Raw genomic sequence first — 18232 nt, 5'->3', positions numbered from 1 at the left:
TTCAACCGTAAGGGTAGGGTTATTTTGGGAATGTAAGAATTTGAAGTGCAATTGGAGTATTGAATACAAGTCATTATAGCTAATTTAGTTTTGTTGTAATTACTTAGATGTCCTTTTAGACATTTAAAGCTAGGGGTGACAGATATACGATTGAACATTGGGTATAACTAAATTCAGCTTGTGTTTTAGTGAAATAACATAAAAGCCCTTCTAATCATTTAATTGTATTAACATCCAAGTCTCTTAATTTCCTAAAGCATTTCTCATCAGTTATCTGCAAACTTATGATATATAGATATTAAGACACAATTAATGCCAATTAGTAGAGAAGTTTGTTTTCTTGGCCGTTACCCCCATCTGTTCATATTTTTTTCATTTACTTACAACTTTCTTCCACCATAATCATGTAGCCTATTAAATTTGGATGTTGCTATATTAGCTACTCCTGTTTTGGACCCAAGTACTTTTTGCCGCAAAATTTTATAACCCTTTTAGTTTAGCTTTGCGTTTGGTTTATGAAACCCTAGATATTTCCGTCCATCAGTCCAAATGCCCCGTTTCACTTTAAAGTCATTTTTATGCGTTTTACTCATCATTTATTAGGTTTCTTCGATTTCACCTAATTGGCTGTGCTATATTCTTTCTCGTTGAATTTTAGGTTTTCTTGGTGATTAAGGATTCTATCCAGAAGGATATTTTGCACGTTAGTTTGCATAGTTAGGTGAGTGTTCCTTGTTTACTATATTTTTCTTGACTTCATGACTTCTTGACTTCATGACTTGTGTTATTATTTGATAACGTGTTAAGTGCTTTTAATGATTATCAAAACGAGTTTTCTAGGCGAGTGTGTACTTTATCGCACTCAGCCTAAATGATTGTGAAATTTTCAATGATTGAAATGTTACTTGTGCATGAATGTAAGCCTTTTTGGCTGAACTGGCCATTGCCCCTTGTTACCGATCGACTCGAGCCAGAAGCGGACTCGGTCGGGCGATTAGGTGACCTGGGTGAACGTTTTGGTATACTCGAGTATTACCTTGAAGTCTGATGGAGCCCGGCCAATGGCTGGGAAGGAGGTGAATGAAATGAATGACTAAACGAGCGCGGATTTTATTTACAAAAAGAAAAAAAAATACATTTTCAAAAGATTGAAGGAAGGAGGAAATGTCAGGAGAACGAGCGAGCGCGGGAATATTTGGCTCCTTGTGAGCCCGTATCCTTTTAATGTATGTGTTCTTATTGTTTTCCATGCTAAATGTTTCTTAAATTATTGATTATTGATGGTTTATGTATCGGCGTTGTTGTTTAATTACCTGTTCGGAACCTCACCGAGCTTTTAGCTCATCCCTTTAGTTTTGTTTTCCTTAACAGGGGAAGGCGAGCAAGGACGAGAGCTCTGTATAGACTAGCTGGTCTAGCTTTTGATTTTTCTTGTAATGGTTCTCGCCCTAGTGCTTGGCACAGGCTGGTTGTATGGTGGATTTGGAACCTTTGTATATTCAATGGTTGTGCTTTTTGAGATCGTAATGTATATAAGTTTCGTTTAAGTTTTTGGATCATTGCTATATTTTTCGTATGGGCTGGATCTGGTTTTTGCTCGAGGATGGAAGTGATCGACTGAGTCCCGGCGAGAGCTGGGCAGGCGGTCCGCCGAACCCTTTGGTTCGCCTTAGGGAGAGGTGGGGCTGTCACAGTTGGTATCAGAGCCTGCTTCGCGTGGTCTCTGCGCGGAGTGAGCCTGGACTAAGTAGTGAATAGGTATGAAGGACTAAGTGCTCGTTTGAGCCTAAGCTCTGAATTGTGAATGTTATAGGCCGTAAATCTCTCTCATGATATCTGAGAATCATAGATAGGTACGTCTGGTAGGAATTTCGATTGTAGATGGTTTACTCTTGGGACCGGCCAACTCGAGAGGTGAATTGTCTTATTTCGGATTCTTGTGCCCGAGTACTCCAGAGTTGCGGCGGTGTTAAGTATGTGGGATTTGCACGTTGGGAACATGAACAGGTTTTGTTTGGCTAGAATAAGACAAGAGGTCAAGGGACAACTAGGTTGGTTGATCAGTGACGTGAGAGATCGGACGGGGTTATTTTCATTGGGTATGGGACGATATCGCCTTTACTCTTGACTTGCTTTGATGCCGCTATGACATGACATTGGCTTGAGTATTGTGCACAGGATTATCTGTCTAATTTGACATGTATTGGTGTATTTGATTGTCTGCCTTCTGGATACATGGTGTGTATATGTGTATACGTCTTTGGTGTAACTGGTGTGCTAGAATTCGATTACTTTTGTCACTTTATTGTATTTATTCACTGAATTACCTTTTTGGGGGAAAAAAAGATAAGGAAAAAAAAAACATATATATGGAGGGAAGACGTAGTCGCGGACGTGGTAGTGGCCGTGGTGTTAGGCGAGCCCAGGAACCAAGGGCAGAAAGGGAAACCTCGGCGGAGCCTGTACCAGGACCAAGGGTTGAAGCTGGAGATCAGGTGGCGACGGCCATTCAACAAATGACCAATATTCTAGCACGGTTGGTGGACCAACAAGGTCAAATGCCAGTGCATCAACCCCAAAACCCTGAAATAGGAGAAGATCGGGTCCTTGAGAGGTTTCAAAAGTTTGCACCTCCGAAATTCGCTGGAGGGCCTGATCCGGACATCGCTGAACAGTGGTTAGAGGCCATGGTGAATATATTCACAGCTTTGAACTACACCGAACAGAGACAAGTGAACTTTGCAGTGTTTCAATTTGAAGGACCGGCCCGGGCATGGTGGAACGTAATTAGAGCAAAGTGGGAAAGAGAACGGACTGTATGGACGTGGGCGAATTTTGTAAGGACATTTAATGAAAAGTACCTCCCACCATTAGTCCAAGAAAAGAGGGAGGACGAATTTATTGGACTACGCCAGGGGGCCTTAAGTGTGGCTGAATACGAAACCAAATTTACCAAACTATCCAAGTTCGCTTCCGAATTAGTAGCCACGGAACCGAGAAGAGTAAGGCGGTTCATACAGGGATTGAACTTGGACATCCAGGAGGCGTTGGCGGCGGCGCAAGTGAACACATTTACGGAGGCCCTTGAGAAGGCTCAACGAATCGAGAATGCAAAGGCGCAGGTGAAGGCTTCCCAAATACGAAAAAGTGGTGCAGTGGGTAGCGTGAGTGAGGAACTTAGCGAATCAGTAGCACCCTCTAAAGTACAGAAAGTGAACCAGTTATTCCGGCCGCCATGGACATTGGGGGCGGTAGATGAAAGATTTATCAAAGGAAGCCAAACCGGACAGGGGGAGACTTCTCCAGAAAGCAAAAAGATGGCTTCCCACTTGACTTGTGACTATTGCGGAAAGGCCAATCACACTGAGAACGATTGTTGGCGGAAGGGGTGGAAGTGTTTGATTTACGGAAGTAGTGATCATCAAGTTAGTAACTGTCCACGGAGACAGTCACGTGAAAGTGGTACTCAGCGACTCGAGGGCACTACATCAAAACAAGCGAATGAAAGGGGGAACCGAACAAAAGTACCGGCAAGGGTATATGCTTTAGACAACCAACAAGCTCCTGAGCCATCTGAAGGTAAAATTTCGAGAACGAAATTTTTTTAAGGGGGAGAGAGTGTGAGAACCCGTAATTTTTCCCATTTTCTAGGTTTTATTATTTTCATGGCTTGTTTTCTGCATTTTCGTGATTAGAAAAAATTCTAGATATTGTGAAGGAGCAGATATAATTTTTAGATGATTTTTCTAGTATCGGATAGTTTTTGAGAAATTAAGAGCGTATACCGGACGTGGGACCCACTAGTGCGAAAAGTTCGGAAAAATTCGGTCAACTAGGTTAAGTTTTGGATACTGGAATTAATTTATCGGGTGTTAAGAGATAAGTAGAGGATGCTAAGTGGATTGGTATAAGAGAGACAAAAGTTAGGCAAGCATTAAATGAGCTGACAAGTGTCACCATTTGATTGGAGTGACTAGTAAGACTACTATTCCTTTTCTTACCATTGACCAAATAAGTCACAAAATTAACCAAAAATTCCCATTTTCTTCTCTTCAAGTGGCCGGCTCTCTCTCTCCAAAAGAAAGAAAGAAACTCTTCAAGGTTTGCTTCCATTTAGCTCAAATCCATCCAACCAACCATTGAAACTTGCAATTTCTCCATAAAACCTCTTCAATTAGTGTTAGTGAGTTGATTTGTGGAGTTATTTGGAAAGCTAAGAGGACCTATTGCTCTCTCTCTCTTGTTTCTAAGGTGAGTTGTGAAGAACCACTCTCCTTCCTTAATTGATGCTTAAATCATGATTAGTGGTAGTATGAGATGCAAGTTTATGGATTATTTCTTGATTTGTGGTTGAAGTGATGAAGTTTTATTATTTTTGGGGATTTTTCTGTTTTAATATGAACATGATTGTGTGGCTATCTATGATGCTTGGAAATGGTATATAATGACTCTAGGAGGTGGAAAAAGTGAGTAATTACAACCAATTTCTGTTTGGAAGAAAAATTGACAAGTTAGGGTTTTTATGAATAACATTCTGCCCGAATTTATAGCTCCTAGTTAGAGGCCGAATTGGCCTTGGACTAAAACATGAAAGTTGTAGGGAATGACATTTTAGAGGTTCCTACAAAATTTCAGGTCAATCGGAGTAGCGTAGAATGAAAAACGTCAAAATTACCCTTGCTGTCCTGGTTTTACCCGAATGTAAGAATTGCGCCTGTAATTGGTTGTTTTGGCTGGAATTGCTTCCGAATTGGTTGTTGAGGTTTTCTGATGAAATTTAACCCTGTTTCTTAGCTTTCAGTTGGTTTTGGAATTTCTGGATTTGGACTTAGGTATCCTGCTTTATGATGTTTCCGCTAGAATGCGTTCTGTGAATCTGTTTTACGGTTTTGGTGTAGTATCTTGCATTTTTTACCTGGTTGCACTCAAAACTGGGTTGAGTGACCTTCTGTAATGTTGTAGCCCTGTCTTTTAGCTTCGGAACGGTGTATCTTACACCTTCATCCGATAATCATAGTACCTTTGGTGCCATTACCGCAAAATGAGGTCAAAAACTGTTTTTTTCAGGGTTAAAGCTAAATCATTTCCGGATTTTTCTGGTTTTCTCTATTGTTTGTGTATGCTTAGGGAACCCTGTTTTGGTAGTATGTAGAATTGGTTTATGACTTGTACTCGAGTCTTATTGTGTTTATTGGAATCTAGTCATTTTCCTAGCTAAATTGTGTACTTGAATGACTTTAAGCCTAGTGAACGGCTTTTGGAAATGAGATTATTTTGTGTGAGATGTTGGGACTGATTTGAGGAAATAATGAAGCCATTAATGGCTGGAAAATAGGTAAACACAAGGGATTTGCTGTCGAAATTTTTACTTGAAGGCTAGTTTTGGTCCAAGTACTTTTTGCCGCAAAATTTTATAACCCTTTTAGTTTAGCTTTGCGTTTGGTTTATGAAACCCTAGATATTTCCGTCCATCAGTACAAATGCCCCGTTTCGCTTTAAAGTCATTTTTATGCGTTTTACTCATCATTTATTGGGTTTCTTCGATTTCACCTAATTGGCTGTGCTATATTCTTTCTCGTTGAATTTTAGGTTTTCTTGGTGATTAAGGGTTCAATCCAGAAGGATATTTTGCACGTTATTTTGCATAGTTAGGTGATTGTTCCTTGTTTGCTATATTTTTCTTGACTTCATGATTTTTCTTGACTTCATGACTTCTTGACTTCATGACTTGTGTTATTGTTTGATAACGTGTTAAGTGCTTTTAATGATTATCAAAACGCGTTTTCTAGGCGAGTGTGTACTTTATCGCACTCAGCCTAAATGATTGTGAAGTTTTCAATGATTGAAATGTTACTTGTGCATGAATGTAAGCCTTTTTGGCTGAACTGGCCATTGCCCCTTGTTACCGATAGACTCGAGCCAGAAGCGGACTCGGTCGGGCGATTAGGTGACCTGGGTAAACGTTTTGGTATACTCGAGTATTACCTTGAAGTCTGGTGGAGCCCGGCCAATGGCTGAGAAGGGGGTGAATGAAATGAATGACTAAACGAGCGCGGGTTTTATTTACAAAAAGAAAAAAAATGCATTTTCAAAAGATTGAAGGAAGGAGGAAATGTCAGGAGAACGAGCGAGCGCGGGAATATTTGGCTCCTTGTGAGCCCGTATCCTTTTAATGTATGTGTTCTTATTGTTTTCCATGCTAAATGTTTCTTGAATTATTGATTATTGATGGTTTATGTATTGGCGTTGTTGTTTACTTACCTGTTCGGAACCTCACTGAGCTTTTAGCTCATCCCTTTAGTTTTGTTTTCCTTAACAGGGGAAGGCGAGCAAGGACGAGAGCTCTGTATAGACTAGCTGGTCTAGCTTTTGATTTTTTTCTTGTAATGGTTCTCGCCTTAGTGCTTGGCACGGGCTGGTTGTATGGTGGATTTGGAACCTTTGTATATTCGACGGTTGTACTTCTTTTGAGATCGTAATGTATATAAGTTTCGTTTAAGTTTTTGGATCATTGCTATATTTTTCGTATGGGCTGGATCTGGTTTTTGCTCGAGGATGGAAGTGATCGACTGAGTCCCGGCGAGAGCTGGGTAGGCGGTCCGTCGAACCCTTTGGTTCGCCTTAGGGGGAGGTGGGGCTGTCACAGTTGGTATCAGAGCCAGCTTCGCGTGGTCTCTGCGCGGAGTGAGCCTGGACTGAGTGGTGAATAGGCATGACAGACTAAGTGCTCGTTTGAGCATAAGCTTTGAATTGTGAATGTTATAGGCCTTAAATCTCTCTTGTGGTACCTAAGGGCCATAGATAGGTACGTCTGGTAGGAATTTCGAGTGTAGATAGTTTACTCTTGGGACTGGCCAGCTCGAGATGTGAATTGTCTTATTTCGGATTCTTGTGCCCGAGTACTCTAGAGTTGAGGCAGTGTTCAGGATGTGAGAATTGCATTTTGGGAACATGAATAGGCTTTGTTCGGCTGGAATGAGTATAAGAGGTTAGAATCTAGTTTGGATAGTAAGTGACGTGAGAGATCGGACGGGGTTATTTTAATTGGGTATGGGACGATATCGCCTTTACTCTTGATTTGCTTTGATGCCGCTACGACATGACATTGGCTTGAGTATTGTGCATATGATTATTTGTCTAATTTGACATGTATTGGTGTATTCGATTGTCTACCATCTTGATACATGGTGTGTATATGTGTATATGTCTTTGGTGTAATTGGTGTGCTAGAATTCGATTACTTTTGTCACTTTACTGTATTTATTCACTGAATTACCTTTTTAGGGGGGGGGAAACAAAGAGAGGGAAAAAAACATATATATGGAGGGAAGACGTGGTCGCGGACGTGGTAGTGGCCGTGGTGTTAAGCGATCCCAGGAACCAAGGGCAGAAAGGGAAACATCGGCGGAGCCTGTACCAGGACCAAGGGTTGAAGCCGGAGACCAGGTGGCGACGGCCATTCAACAAATGACCAATATTCTAGCACGGTTGGTGGACCAACAAGGTCAAATGCCCGTGCATCAACCCCAAAACCCTGAAATAGGAGAAGATCGGGCCCTTGAGAGGTTTCAAAAGTTTGCACCTCCAAAATTCGCTGGAGGGCCTGATCCGGACATCGCTGAACAGTGGTTAGAGGCCATGGTGAATATATTCACAGTTTTGAACTACACTGAACAGAGACAAGTGAACTTTGCAGTGTTTCAATTTGAAGGACCGGCCCGATGATGGTGGAACGTAATTAGAGCAAAGTGGGAAAGAGAGCAGACTCTTTGGTCGTGGGCGAACTTCATAAGGGAATTTAATGAAAAGTACCTCCCACCATTAGTCCGAGAAAAGAGGGAGGACGAATTTATTGGACTACGCCAGGGGGCCTTAAGTGTGGCTGAATACGAAACCAAATTTACCAAACTATCCAAGTTCGCTTCCGAATTAGTAGCCACGGAACCGAGAAGAGTAAGGCGGTTCATACAGGGATTGAACTTGGACATCCAGGAGGCGTTGGCGGCGGCGCAAGTGAACACATTTACGGAGGCCCTTGAGAAGGCTCAACGAATCGAGAATGCAAAGGCGCAGGTGAAGGCTTCCCAAATACGAAAAAGTGGTGCAGTGGGTAGCGTGAGTGAGGAACTTAGCGAATCAGTAGCACCCTCTAAAGTACAGAAAGTGAACCAGTTATTCCGGCCGCCATGGACATTGGGGGCGGTAGATGAAAGATTTATCAAAGGAAGCCAAACCGGACAGGGGGAGACTTCTCCAGAAAGCAAAAAGATGGCTTCCCACTTGACTTGTGACTATTGCGGAAAGGCCAATCACACTGAGAACGATTGTTGGCGGAAGGGGTGGAAGTGTTTGATTTACGGAAGTAGTGATCATCAAGTTAGTAACTGTCCACGGAGACAGTCACGTGAAAGTGGTACTCAGCGACTCGAGGGCACTACATCAAAACAAGCGAATGAAAGGGGGAACCGAACAAAAGTACCGGCAAGGGTATATGCTTTAGACAACCAACAAGCTCCTGAGCCATCTGAAGGTAAAATTTCGAGAACGAAATTTTTTTAAGGGGGAGAGAGTGTGAGAACCCGTAATTTTTCCCATTTTCTAGGTTTTATTATTTTCATGGCTTGTTTTCTGCATTTTCGTGATTAGAAAAAATTCTAGATATTGTGAAGGAGCAGATATAATTTTTAGATGATTTTTCTAGTATCGGATAGTTTTTGAGAAATTAAGAGCGTATACCGGACGTGGGACCCACTAGTGCGAAAAGTTCGGAAAAATTCGGTCAACTAGGTTAAGTTTTGGATACTGGAATTAATTTATCGGGTGTTAAGAGATAAGTAGAGGATGCTAAGTGGATTGGTATAAGAGAGACAAAAGTTAGGCAAGCATTAAATGAGCTGACAAGTGTCACCATTTGATTGGAGTGACTAGTAAGACTACTATTCCTTTTCTTACCATTGACCAAATAAGTCACAAAATTAACCAAAAATTCCCATTTTCTTCTCTTCAAGTGGCCGGCTCTCTCTCTCCAAAAGAAAGAAAGAAACTCTTCAAGGTTTGCTTCCATTTAGCTCAAATCCATCCAACCAACCATTGAAACTTGCAATTTCTCCATAAAACCTCTTCAATTAGTGTTAGTGAGTTGATTTGTGGAGTTATTTGGAAAGCTAAGAGGACCTATTGCTCTCTCTCTCTTGTTTCTAAGGTGAGTTGTGAAGAACCACTCTCCTTCCTTAATTGATGCTTAAATCATGATTAGTGGTAGTATGAGATGCAAGTTTATGGATTATTTCTTGATTTGTGGTTGAAGTGATGAAGTTTTATTATTTTTGGGGATTTTTCTGTTTTAATATGAACATGATTGTGTGGCTATCTATGATGCTTGGAAATGGTATATAATGACTCTAGGAGGTGGAAAAAGTGAGTAATTACAACCAATTTCTGTTTGGAAGAAAAATTGACAAGTTAGGGTTTTTATGAATAACATTCTGCCCGAATTTATAGCTCCTAGTTAGAGGCCGAATTGGCCTTGGACTAAAACATGAAAGTTGTAGGGAATGACATTTTAGAGGTTCCTACAAAATTTCAGGTCAATCGGAGTAGCGTAGAATGAAAAACGTCAAAATTACCCTTGCTGTCCTGGTTTTACCCGAATGTAAGAATTGCGCCTGTAATTGGTTGTTTTGGCTGGAATTGCTTCCGAATTGGTTGTTGAGGTTTTCTGATGAAATTTAACCCTGTTTCTTAGCTTTCAGTTGGTTTTGGAATTTCTGGATTTGGACTTAGGTATCCTGCTTTATGATGTTTCCGCTAGAATGCGTTCTGTGAATCTGTTTTACGGTTTTGGTGTAGTATCTTGCATTTTTTACCTGGTTGCACTCAAAACTGGGTTGAGTGACCTTCTGTAATGTTGTAGCCCTGTCTTTTAGCTTCGGAACGGTGTATCTTACACCTTCATCCGATAATCATAGTACCTTTGGTGCCATTACCGCAAAATGAGGTCAAAAACTGTTTTTTTCAGGGTTAAAGCTAAATCATTTCCGGATTTTTCTGGTTTTCTCTATTGTTTGTGTATGCTTAGGGAACCCTGTTTTGGTAGTATGTAGAATTGGTTTATGACTTGTAATCGAGTCTTATTGTGTTTATTTGAATAGTTTAGGGCTTGACTTTCATATCCGGTCATTTCCTAGCTAAAATTTATACTTGAATGACTTTAAGCCTAGTGAACGGCTTTTGGAAATGAGATTATTTTGGGTGAGATGTTGGGACTGATTTGAGGAAATAATAAAGCCATTAATGGCTGGAAAATAGGTAAACACAAGGGATTTGCTGCCGAAATTTTTCTTGAAGGCTAGTTTTGGTCCAAGTGCTTTTTGCCGCAAAATTTTATAACCCTTTTAGTTTAGCTTTGCGTTTGGTTTATGAAACCCTAGATATTTCCGTCCATCAGTCCAAATGCCCCGTTTCGCTTTAAAGTCATTTTTATGCGTTTTACTCATCATTTATTGGGTTTCTTCGATTTCACCTAATTGGCTGTGCTATATTCTTTCTCGTTGAATTTTAGGTTTTCTTGGTGATTAAGGATTCTATCCAGAAGGATATTTTGCACGTTATTTTGCATAGTTAGGTGAGTGTTCCTTGTTTGCTATATTTTTCTTGACTTCATGACTTCTTGACTTCATGACTTGTGTTATTGTTTGATAACGTGTTAAGTGCTTTTAATGATTATCAAAACGCGTTTTCTAGGCGAGTGTGTACTTTATCGCACTCAGCCTAAATGATTGTGAAGTTTTCAATGATTGAAATGTTACTTGTGCATGAATGTAAGCCTTTTTGGCTGAACTGGCCATTGCCCCTTGTTACCGATAGACTCGAGCCAGAAGCGGACTCGGTCGGGCGATTAGGTGACCTGGGTAAACGTTTTGGTATACTCGAGTATTACCTTGAAGTCTGGTGGAGCCCGGCCAATGGCTGAGAAGGGGGTGAATGAAATGAATGACTAAACGAGCGCGGGTTTTATTTACAAAAAGAAAAAAAATGCATTTTCAAAAGATTGAAGGAAGGAGGAAATGTCAGGAGAACGAGCGAGCGCGGGAATATTTGGCTCCTTGTGAGCCCGTATCCTTTTAATGTATGTGTTCTTATTGTTTTCCATGCTAAACAAAAAAAAAAAAAAAAAAAAAAAAAAAAAAAAAATAAAAAAAAAAAAAAAAAAAAAAAAAAAAAAAAAAAAAAAAAAAAAAAAAAAAAAAAACAAAAAAAAAAAAAAAAAAAAAAAAAAAAAATAAAATGTTTCTTGAATTATTGATTATTGATGGTTTATGTATCGGCGTTGTTGTTTAATTACCTGTTCGGAACCTCACTGAGCTTTTAGCTCATCCCTTTAGTTTTGTTTTCCTTAACAGGGGAAGGCGAGCAAGGACGAGAGCTCTGTATAGACTAGCTGGTCGAGCTTTTGATTTTTCTTGTAATGGTTCTCGCCCTAGTGCTTGGCACGGGCTGGTTGTATGGTGGATTTGGAACCTTTGTATATTCAACGGTTGTGCTTTTTGAGATCGTAATGTATATAAGTTTCGTTTAAGTTTTTGGATCATTGCTATATTTTTCGTATGGGCTGGATCTGGTTTTTGCTCGAGGATGGAAGTGATCGACTGAGTCCCGGCGAGAGCTGGGCAGGCGGTCCGCCGAACCCTTTGGTTCGCCTTAGGGGGAGGTGGGGCTATCACAAATTCGACATCTACACACACACAAAAAAAACCTTCTGCAACAATTTCATTCAACATAATTCTGCTCATGCGAACAATTTCAAACAAAACCCACTGATTTGTTAAGCAAGCCCCTGTAATCGTTTTAACCCATCTTTAATCACATTACCCAAACAACATCGCCCAATTCCAGAAGATTCAACCATACTACTGGCCGCAGAAACGAAAGAAAGGAAAAAACTTGCGGTAAACTGTAATTGGGTCCATCGAAAGTCACTGTTTTCCTAGCCAACCCATCTAATCATTGAACATCAAACTACCCTAAAGCCTTTTAAATGCATTTGAGTTAACCAAAATGAATGCTTCAGGGCATCAGGAACCACAAAGGGATGACATACCATCGCATTCACGAGGAAGGAACAAGATACTGATCTGACAAACTCAAATTTTCATCAAAATATTGTGTTAAAGCGACAGGAAACAAAGCTATAATTACCTGCAAGAGTTGGTGAAGCAAAGCAACATGAAATATGTCCGGAAAAGGCATGCAGATTCTAGAAATGAGATTGAGAACGCCGCCGCCGAACTGCTGCGCTGATGAAGTCGTCACTTGATTGTTCTTTACCTCTCCAGCCGCCTTTCCTCCTTTCTTCTGATTTTTCCTCAGCTATCCCCACCGTTATCTCCCTCAGCCGCCAACCTCCTGATTCTACTCCCCAGCCCTTGCTAAACCCTCTAGTTTTTCTTCGCCGCTGTTTTCCTTTCTTTTCTATCAGAGCCTCCCTCTTTTCTTTTCTCTCGGTCGTCCTCTCCCTCTGTCAGATTCTCTCTCTCCGTCGCTCCCTAGTTTTCCTCTACCCTTTTCTTAATCAGCCGCCTCCCAGAAGCTTTTCCCCCGCCGTTCCTCTTTTTTTTCCTTCCCCCTCTTTCTTGCCGTCTGTTTTCTTTTTATAGGGAATCACCAGGTCCCTAAAACCCTCAAAGTTCATCTTGATGGCTCACAAATGATTTCAACTCCCAGCCCCCCTCCTAGCCATTGATCATGGCTTTGAATTGGAGCTCCTAGATGGAGCCAGATGGCCTGTACTTGCCTAATCTAACAGAGCCAGAAAACACAGCAAGAAACCGCAGAAGCTATCTTTTTTTTCATTTTTTTCATTTTCATCATTCATTTTTTTTAACAAATAAAGCAGTAAAAGTCAAATAAAAATAAGATTAAAACAAATGAAATGCCCTAAAAAAATTAATTTTGATTGATGGTTTTTCCTTCTTTTTTCTCTTTTTTTTTTCCTTTTTTTCATGAATCATTAATTAAACAACAATAACCAAAAAATAACAATTTAAATAAAAAACTTGAATAAAATGAACAAAAACTAGGAACAAAAGATAAAACAAAAGGCTAAGATTGATTAATTTTTTCTTTTTTTTCAATTAATAAACAGTAAAAAAGAAGTAAAATCTTATTTTTTTGTGAATAATTTTCTCTTTTGACAAATTTTATGCGAAAAATCTTAAAAATAAAGATAAACAGCTAAAAGGGAAAAACGAATACAAAATAAAAATAAAAACTAAAATAAAATAATAGATAATAATAATCTAAAATGCTATACAAATGCTAAAAAAAAGTCTAAAACTAAAAACATGAAATTAACAAATAAAAATAGATAAGAATTATTACTAAAAACAAAAATAAAAATAGAATAAAAATTATTTAAAAATTTGGTGTCTACAGTAGTCTCGGTTGTGTCCGATACGCTAAATGACGTCAAAACTGTCTTTTGGTTTTAGGGCATAAACTTCATTTCCGGACTCTCCCTAGCCTGATTATATACTTATACGTTCCATTGGGCCTTATTTTTTGGTAGAGTGTGGATTTGATTTGACTCGTGTTCGAGTCTCAATTGTGATATTCTTGTTTGTATAGGTCGTTCCGGTGATCCGACGCCTACGCCTGAAGTTAACTTGAGAATGTGCTTACTTACCTTGGTGAGTGTACCATTATATGGTCTCACGCTTAAATGGTTGTTTGTACTTGTTATGTAAACTTGAATGGTTTGAATGAGACGAGAGTGTACTTTATCGCTCTCGATCTCTTGTTTGTATTTCTGTTATTGTTCAACTGTGAAATTGTATATGTACATGGCTTGCAATATGTTGGGGCTACGCCCAGTAACTGAACTGTGATATCTGAGCTCATACCCCATTGGTCATTATTTGAGTCGCGCTGGCAAGGGCTTGGGCAAATCGATAATGGACCTTGGGTTCACTGTAGTCGAGTGGAGTATTAACTCCTCGACCTTATGGTATACTCGAGTATTACCCTCTGTGTTACTCTGAGGAGTTCGAGCCCGGTAAGGGGGGTTCGGTGGAAGGAATACGGTGTAAGTGGTGATCTATAGGTTGTTCTTCACTTCAAAGGTTGACGGAGTGCCAACGGGTTGAAAATCAAGTGCGGCAAGTGGAAAATGGCTCTTGAGAGCCAATTGTATCCTTTTATGTTGGTTTGGTTGTTTATAAGCTTTGAGATCACTGTGTGATGATATGTGCTCACTTGTGTGTTTTGTTGGTACCTCACGAGCGTAAGCTCACCCTTGTTACTTTGTTTTCCTTACAGGAACCATTTTGGAACTGTATTAAAGAAACGGGTTGAGCTAGTTAGGCCTTTTACTATCCCTGTAGGTTATGGCCGGAACTAGTGGTGCGGGTGGAGGTGAGCCACCTAGGAGATGCCCACGCTTTATCGATTAGTAGGAGAGGCCAGGAGGTCCGATCCGGCTCTGGTATACCGTTAGTCGGACCCGTCGTTGTAGGCGTTGCCAGAGTCACTCTTATGCGGACCACGTGGTCGTGGCGGTACTAGATGAATGGAGAAGGCTTAGACGGGCCGCCGCCAGGGACCACACGGAGATGCTTAGGCTGAGAGGCATCATGAGAATGCAAGCGGACCGGATAGGGGAGCTTCGGGACGACATAGCCCTAGAGCAGGAACGAACGAATGCTCTTAGGGAGCAATTGCAGGAGGTGAATACTCGTCTTACGAACGTGGTCAGGCAAGTGAGGGACCGATCAGGCCGTATCATTAATGAGTGCGAGGCGCTAATCCAAGGCGTGATTGGTGCCAATGAGCAAGCGGAGGCTGCGGAAGATGGAACTTCTGAAGGGGGAAGTGGGAGTACCCCTAGTTCTAGCCAAGGGGGAGAGTCGGTAGGCTCGGTAGGAAACTAGGCTAGAACCTTGTGAGCTAACTTTTGATCCCATGAGGGGAGTAGTTAGGAAAGCTTTTAGTGAGCTGCTTTTGGCCTAGCTTTGTATATAATATTTTGGAGGATCCCTTTTGTTGCATGGGATTTCTTTTGTATGTCCTTGACCGACTGCTTTTGTATAACTGCTTGCAACATCTGTGTATGAATGTTCTATGTGTATATATGTCTTGTGTGTTATTTTGATTATTTGCCTATGTTTATAAGCTTATGCCCGTATGGTTCTTTAATTGTTATTACGTGTCTCGACCTTAGATTGACTTGAACCATGGAGGGCACTCGTAGTGAACGAGGCCGTGGACGTGGAAGTAGGCAACCTTCTGATAGAGACACTGCGGAAACCTCAACTGGACCAAACCCTGAACCTAGGGTAGATCCAAATCTCCAGATAGCTGCCGCTATGCAGCAAATGACCGACTTGCTGGCCCATGTGGTGCAACAACAGGGCCACAACCCTAACCCACCTGTCGGGAATCCCGAAAACCCTGGGAATCACGTAGAAAGTAAGGATCGAGCTCTTGAAAGGTTCCAAAAGTTTTCCCCACCAAAGTTTCTTGGAGGGCCCGATCCCGATGTGGCTGAAAGATGGTTGGAGAAGATGGTGGACATCTTTGCGGCCTTACATTACCCCGAAGAGAGGCAAGTTACTTTTGCGGTCTTCCAATTAGAAGGGGCTGCTCGCTCTTGGTGGAATGTTATTCGAACCAAGTGGGGGAGAGAGCAGACACCCAGAATGTGGGTGAATTTTGTAAGAGAATTTAACGCCAAGTACTTTCCGCCCTTGATCCAAGAAAAGAAGGAGGACGAGTTCATCCGACTTCGCCAGGGCACCCAATCCGTGGCTGAATACAAAAGCCAGTTTACCCGATTAGCCAAGTTTGCCCCTGAACTTATTATGACTGAACAAAGAAGGGTACGGCGTTTCATTCAAGGGCTAAATGTGGAAATCCAAAAGGATTTAGCCGTGACCCAGATTAACACTTTTAGTGATGCGGTGGATAAGGCTTTGCGAGCTGAGAACACAAGGCTTCAAGTTCGGAATTTTCAACTGAGGAAACGTGGGTTTTCCGGAGGTAGTTCTACGCAGGGGGATAAGAGTACCCCTCCCAAATTTGGCCGTGGAGCTGGAGAAGGACGAGTTTCGAGTACGGTAAGAGGTGGCCAGACGAGACGAGACCAACGGAGGAGTGCCTCACAAGGGAGCTCCGCCACTGTTTCTCGTGGCCCGTGTGGGTTCTGTGGGAAGCACACGGAGGATAACTGCTGGAGAAAGGAGAAGAAGTGCTTACGCTGTGGGAGCGCGGAGCACCAGATAGCCAGCTGTCCAGTTCAACCCCGAGAGGCGAGAGGGATCACACAATCTTCTAAGGCGACTTCAGTACAATCAAAGGTGGAAGTGACGAAACTGAAGGTGCCTGCCCGAGTGTACTCTATCGAGCAACGTCCTGTCCCTGATTCGGCGGAGGTGGTGGAAGGTACGATTCTTGTCTTCCACCGTCTAGTTAGGATTTTGATAGACCCCGGTGCCACCCATTCCTTTGTTAACCCTGCATTTATGTGTGGAATTAATATAACCCCTGTAAACCTGCCCTACGAATTGGAAGTAAGTACGCCTACGGGGGACCAGTGTTTGGTTACTAGCAAAATGTATGTAAACTGTGAAATCTGGGTAGGAGAGAGGAAGTTACTGGGGAATTTGATAAGTTTGGCTATTAAGGGGTACGATGTGATTCTGGGCATGGACTGGTTAGCTAGGTATGATGCCCAGCTTGACTGTATAAGGAAAATAGTAAAATTTCGTATTCCGGGGGAGGTGACCATAAAGTTAGATGTGAGGGGCAGTTTAGCCTCGTCTGCAATGGTTTCGGGTATTCGGGTTAGGAAACTTTTGAGTAGAGGGGCACGAGGGTTCTTAGCCTTTCTCATCAACACTCCCACTGATAAGTTAAACGTAGAAGATGTTCCAGTAGTAGGCGACTATTCGGACGTGTTTCCCGATGAGCTAGTGAATCTACCACCGCAAAGAGAGATAGAATTTGAGATTAACTTGTTACCAAGGATTTTACCTATCTCTAAGACCCCATACCGTATGGCACCTGCTGAACTTAAGGAGCTGAAGCTGCAGTTGCAAGATCTTTTGGAGCGGGGTTTTATTCTTGAGAGTGGATCTCCTTGGAGAGCACCCGTTCTCTTTGTTAAAAAGAAGGACGGGACCTTGAGATTATGTATCAATTACCGAGGGTTGAACAACGTAACCGTTAAGAATAAGTACCCACTACCCCACATTGATGAGCTATTTGACCAGTTGCAAGGTGCAATGGTCTTTTCAAAACTGGACCTTCGACAGGGGTAATACCAATTATTGATCCGAAAAGAAGATGTGCCTAAAACTGCCTTCAATTCTCAGTATGGGCATTTCGAATTTGCCGTGATGCCCTTTGGACTAACCAATGGCCCTACCGCTTTTATGGACTTGATGCATTGAGTTTTCAAACCCTACCTGGACCAATTTGTCGTTATGTTTATCGATGACATTTTGGTCTACTCGAAAACCCGGGAGGAGCATGTGCAACACCTGAAGTTAGTCTTACAAATCCTAAGGGATCACCAATTATACGCCAAATTTAGTAAGTGTGTGTTTTGGCTGGAGAAGGTTTTCTTCATGGGACATGTAATTTCGAAGGAGGGGATTGCAATAGATCCGGCGAAGGTGGAAGACCGAGTGGAAGAGACCTGAGAGTCCGACTGAGATTCGATGCTTCTTAGGATTGGCAGGTTACTATCGGCGATTTATTAAGGATTTCTCAAAACTTGCCAGTCCTTTAACCAATTTGACAAAGAAAAGTAACCGATTTCTGTGGGATGCCCGATGTGAGCAGAGCTTTCAGGAGTTGAAGAAAAGGTTAACTATGGCTCCTGTTCTGGCCTTGCCTAACGGTAAGGACAGCTTCACTGTGTATACTGATGCTTCGAAGGAAGGCTTAAGGTGTGTATTGATGCAAAATAAGAACGTGATAGCCTTTGCCTCTAGGAAATTGAAGACCCACGAGCAAAACTATCCCACTCATGATTTGGAGTTAACCGTAGTTGTCTTTGCTCTGAAAACGTGGAGACACTACCTGTATGGGGTAACCTTTGAGTACCTCTTTTTCCAAAAGGAGTTGAATATGAGACAACGTCGTTGGATGGAATTCTTAGAAGATTATGACTGCACGATCAATTACCATCCGGGTAAGGCTAACGTAGTAGCTGATGCCTTAAGCAGGAAGG

This window comes from Coffea eugenioides, chromosome 8 (genome assembly GCF_003713205.1).
Source record: "Coffea eugenioides isolate CCC68of chromosome 8, Ceug_1.0, whole genome shotgun sequence".
Classification (NCBI taxonomy): Eukaryota; Viridiplantae; Streptophyta; class Magnoliopsida; order Gentianales; family Rubiaceae; genus Coffea; species Coffea eugenioides.
The sequence above is the reverse complement of the archived record's forward strand: the minus strand, read 5'-3'. Positions refer to the sequence as shown.